Source organism: Podarcis melisellensis (genome assembly GCF_964234715.1).
Source record: "Podarcis melisellensis genome assembly, chromosome: 12".
NCBI lineage: Eukaryota > Metazoa > Chordata > Lepidosauria > Squamata > Lacertidae > Podarcis > Podarcis melisellensis.
In genome coordinates this window covers 44,935,346-44,940,835 of record NC_138544.1, presented here as the reverse complement: position 1 = coordinate 44,940,835, position 5,490 = coordinate 44,935,346, and the positions used below count along the sequence as shown (strand labels likewise).

Below are 5,490 nucleotides of genomic sequence, written 5' to 3'. Positions count from 1 at the left end.
TGGAATCCAAGGCTGTGGCTATGAGAGAAGCAGGACATTTATGGGGTGAGCCCTCCATCATAGGCTCAGGTTGTATATATGTGTAAATAAACTATCGAAAAACACCACTCTCTCTGCTATGCTTCATTCCAAAGGAAACATGAACCCTCAAGTTAGTGCCCGGAAACCCTTAAATCTCAAACCGCTCAGAGATCGGGGTGGCACATGCAACAATATTGTGCGTGTGGGCAATGTATGCTTAAGTAAGGATGTGCAGTCCACGCAGCGACATCCATTCTTAGTAACAAAGGCGTTTTAACCAAGGACGAAGAACAAAGCGGGAGCGATTGCGGAATGAGCTCTTGGAGCAATTATTAAATGCCTAGCCTTGGAAACAGGTTTTTTTAAAGGCGAAAAAAAAAATCAAGAGGAGAGCCTATTGTGTCATTGTATATAGCATTTTCATTATTCCCTGGCAGAGCCAATATTTCCAGCACTTTAGAGGAGCTAATGGATCACACCCAGCTGTGCACATTCAAGGAGTGCATTGGGGGAGGGGGAGATTGTGAGGTGTTGCGAGTTCCATTGTTTGTGCTACAATCTGCTCTTTTTTAGAAACAGGGGAGGGAGAGATTGAGTCCTTTAATTGGCAAAGGGGTCCTAGTAATAGGTTGCTATTGTACGAAAGTGTAGCAGTCAAGTGTTCTGAAGGCCCCATAGTAGGTTTGGTTCCCAGCTGTAAGGAAGGGTTTCCACTTTACTATGAGGGAAGGGCAATTCTGTCAATTTCAGCTTCTCGGTTTCCGATTCTTCCATTTTTAACTTCATCTTCTCAACGTTTACATATCCGTGGGCAAATTCTTCTTTGGAATGTTCTAATGAAAACCCACCAGCCTTTTAGTGCGAATTTCTCTTGTTATCTACGTTTTTATGTGTTTCCCCCTAACGGATTGGAAAAACGAGACATGGCATGAAAATGTGTCTATCCATAACTGGGGGGAAAGCTTTCTCCCCACTGTCCCTAAGCTGCCCCCTTGATTTCCCCTCTTGCATCACAACACCCTCTTCACCCCCTTTCCTGCCAAGAAAGGGCAGCCCCTAAATGGAATGGCTGCTCTGCTTGTGCAAAGATGAATGATAGGCGGATGCAGCTTGAGACCAGAACAGAGTATTCACTCTAGGAGACACAAGAGGAACCCGCAACAAAAATGCTGCAGTGCGGAGTGCTCGTCGTTCAGGATTCTAATGAATCCATTCCTTTCTCACTACTACTCACCACAGTTTTCTTTTCTTTTTTTTAAAGAATATTTATTAAAGTTTTCAATAGTAATACAATAAAAAGAAAAAAGAAGAAAAAAAAGAGAATAACAAAAATACAAAAATGCAAAAATAAAAATATTTAAAAACACATAAAGTTTCCATTACTTATTTTTCATTAACTTATTTCCCAGACCTCCTCATTCCTCCCTTTTTTGTATTCCAATTCAAATTGTTGGTTCAGCAAATCCTTATCAATAGATTATAACCCATTTCTAAACTTTTTTTCCCCATATTCTCTTAAAGCATTACAGCTGGAAACCACTTAATTTCTATCAGACATCATTCTAACATTCATTAATTTTGCATGATTTCTGTAAATAGTCTTTAAATTTCTTCCAATCTTCTTCCGCCGACTCTTCTCCCTGGTCTCGGATTCTGCCAGTCATTTCTGCCAATCCCATATAGTCCATCACCTTCATCTGCCATTCTTCCAGAGTGGGTAGATCCTGAGTCTTCCAGTACTTTGCAATGAGTATTCTTGCTGCTGTTGTAGCATACATAAAGAAAATTCTATCCTTCTTTGACACCTACTCACCACAGTTTTCAGTTCCCCCCAACAGTCAGCCCTCCACACCAAACATGCCCAATCCTAATGGGGCATTTTCATAAGGGGTTGTGGTGGTTGTTTTTTGGTACCTATGCAAACCTAAGGATTTTCCCAAGCCTGTGATTTCCTCCCCTTCCTGTGCATGGATACCAGTGCCGGATTTATGTATAAGCTAAACAAGGTATAGCTTAGGGCCCCACTCTCTTGCTCCCCCCCAAAAAAAACTAAAGAAAACAACAACCTGGATGTACATTTCCAAAATAAAAGATAAAAAACGAATAAAAGAAAACCTACATACAGCAACAGTGGCAAATGGCTTTAGATACCTATTAGGTCCATAAATTACCATACAGCATATATTCAACACAAAAAACAATTTGTTGTTGACATATAAAGAGCCCCATTATCTTCAGTAGCTTAGGACCTCATCAAACCTAAATCCGGCCCTGATGGATACTGCTAGCCTTGAAACAACATTCACAGCTGGAACACCAGATAATAGAGCAGAGGTGGGAACCCTTGAGCCTAAGCGCCAAACTTGGTCCTCTAGACCTCTCTACCTGGCCCTCACAACTTGTTCACAACACTTCTCCTTAGACCACACCTCTCGTTGGTCCTCCTTAGGTGTTTTTGCTGGTCTGAAATACCCCTTGCTTGCTTGGATGCAGAATAGAGAATGGGTTGGATTATGTGCCAAACCAGCCATTTTGTGTTTGTTGCCCCTCCCACTTTTGTTTTTGGCCCGGCCCACCACTGGTTTGTGGCTCCCAGAAGGTTGCCCAGCAGGGAATGTGGCCCTCATTTTGAAAATGATTTCCTACCTATGCTATAGAGGGAATGTTTTCCAGTCCTCACCCAGGCACTCCTTTCCCATTCAGCTTCTGTCCCTGAGGATTGCTACGATTGCCTTCCCTACCTGAGCAAGCTCAATGGAGGTGACATCACCCTTGTTTCACGGAGACAATAGCTTCCTCCTTCCTTTTCATTTTTTTGTACTGGGCAGATGGCGAAGCATGCATGTAAACAAGTTAGATCACCAAATATTGATTTTTCATGGCCTGTATTATATTTTGCATCTTTCAGCAAGAGTTTACTTTGCAACCAAGCCAAAATTTGCTAACAAGCACATGATGTGATGCGGCCAAGTAGGCAGGGAAGAGAAGACAATTGCTTGATTCACTCGCGATAAATACCTTCTGAGGTACCTATTGTTCAGGCCTCCTGGATCCATTGAAGAGACAGCTGAAATGCTAATAAATGACATCACCCTCTGTGACTCCAAAGAACACATGGGACGAGGTAAAATATCCGTTTACCTCAGGATCACACTAAACCTCTGCAAACAGACCACATATTATAAAGCAATTGCAAAGAGAAGTTCATATTAAACAAACACACAGAGATCCAGTTACAAGTCATGCCAACAACAGCTTTGCCTGCTTAATTTCTGCATTTTACTTATTTTTTTATAGTTTATTTCATAAAATTTATGCACCACTAGATTGTCACAAAGTGGTTTACAAAAAAGAGAAAACAATAAAATTCTCACCAAGAAAAAAGATCAACGGCAATAACTTAAGAAAAGTTAGAATAGCAACAAACTAGAAACAGATTTAGACTTGCGCCAGGTTTCTAAATATCTGGGTAGGTTTACCTAAACAAATGTGCTCAGTAGGTGCAAAAAAAAGTTACATACCTCGGGTTACATACGCTTCAGGTTACAGACTCTGCTAACCCAGAAATAGTGCTTCAGGTTAAGAACTTTGCTTCAGGATGAGAACAGAAATCGTGCTCTGACAGCACAGCAGCAGCAAGAGGCCCTATTAGCTAAAGTGGTGCTTCAGGTTAACAACAGTTTCAGGTTAAGTATGGACCTCCGGAACGAATTAAGTACTTAACCTGAGGTACCACTGTACAGTGAAAGTGCCTGATATCAGTAGGCAGGGAATTAAAAAATGGTGTGTTGCCACATTAAAAGATCAAGTTCTTACAAATCCAGAATTATTGCAAGTGAAGTTCTGCTTTTGTCATATTTGTTAGGATCGTTTGCGCGTGCACACACAAAACCAGGCCCGAGGTTTGATTTGGCAATTCACATCAGCCCTGACTGAGACAATCTGGACTTGGCCAAACCAGATCCAGATTGTAAGAAAAGAATGGATTACATTGACTTGAGTTGGGAAACCAAAACAGTTATATTCCATTCTTAAAGCTCTTTGTGTACTCTCTCTCTCTCCTTTTTAAAGATGAGAGGTATATTAAAAAGAAAAAGAAAATCATTACTAGCCGCTATTACTTTTGAAACTTCAGAGACATAAGAAAGCACTCGTAAAGATTCTTTTGAGGTGGGAACTGCTTCCTTACACACAACTGATGAAAAATAGATTAAAAATTAAACATTTATGACCCGAGAGGAACTGTTCAGAAGACTTTGCTCCGAAGAACATATGTAACAATAAAAGCCAGGCTCTCAGAATGGGAGTTTTGCCTGTTGTACTTTCTTAATTACCGTGCATGCGAGCTTTTTAAGCCTCTGATAGGGTAATAGCACAGTTGTCAAGTGTATTATTCCCTCGGGGCATTTTCTGTACAAATTCTACAGGGGATGTTCCCATCCTGACGGGCTGAAAATGTGGTTTGCATTACCAGTAATGGGAGTTCTGTGCTTCATCCAAAAGGCGAGTACACCCTGGTAATTATAACTAATAATCAACAGGAAAAACCACCTACGTCGCCATAATGATAGTATCGCGGAGACTGGTAATCCGAGCGAAGTGTTTGCTCCATTTCTATTGAGGCAAAATTCAGGTGCGATAGCGGAATTCCTGGATCAAAGCACTGGCACCGCTCAAGCATATATTTTAAATGCAAAGAACCAGAGAATACCTGGGAGGTCAAGGGCTCGGTTCCAGAGAAACTGAAGCCTCCCCCCCCCTGATTCCCAACATTCATTGCAGCAGCCTGCTGATGGGAGAGCCACGCTCTCCTGTTGCCATGGTGATGACAGGTGAGGTCAGTGAAGGCAATGGAAGAGAACAACGGCAGGCTCACCATGTTGACAGGGATGTATCTCCCAGCTTTGCCCCAACTGGAAAACACAAGGGAAGTCACAAGAGGCAAGCGTTGCCTGATGGTAATTAAAGGCAGGCAAGTGAAGGCTGAAGGTGGCTTCCCAGGGGCTCCTGGAGCTGGTTATGGAAAGATCTGTCAGTTCGATTCTCCTTCTGCACACACACCATCCATTCAAAGCTTCCTCCAAATTTATTTATTTATTCAATGAATTTATAAAAAGGTAAAGGACCCCTGGACGATCAAAGGCGACTATGGGGTTGTGGCGCTCATCTCGCTTTCAGGCCGAGGGAGCCGGTGTTTGTCTATGGACAGCTTTCCGGGTCATGTGGCCAGCAGGACTACATTGCTTCTGGCTCAACAGAACACTGTGACGGAAGCCCGAGCACACGGAAACGCCAATTACCTTCCCATCACAGTGGTACCTATTTATCTGCTTGCACTGATGTGCTTTCGAACTGCTAGGTTGGCAGGAGCTGGGACAGAGCAATGGGAACTCACCTCATTGTGGGGATTCGAACTGCGACCTTCTAATCGGCAAGCCCAAGAGGCTCAGTGGTTTAGACCACAGCACC

The 5,490-nt window shown here is 42.6% G+C and overlaps 1 long non-coding RNA gene across 1 annotated transcript; it reads right to left on the bottom strand.

Annotated features, from left to right (window-relative positions):
* Positions 1-602: 602 nt before the first annotated feature.
* LOC309353411 lies at positions 603-4,739 on the bottom strand. The gene is made up of 2 exons (XR_014161820.1): positions 4,577-4,739; positions 603-921 (listed from the first exon to the last, which is right to left on the bottom strand). It is a non-coding gene; the product is annotated as an uncharacterized lncRNA (long non-coding RNA).
* Positions 4,740-5,490: the final 751 nt, after the last annotated feature.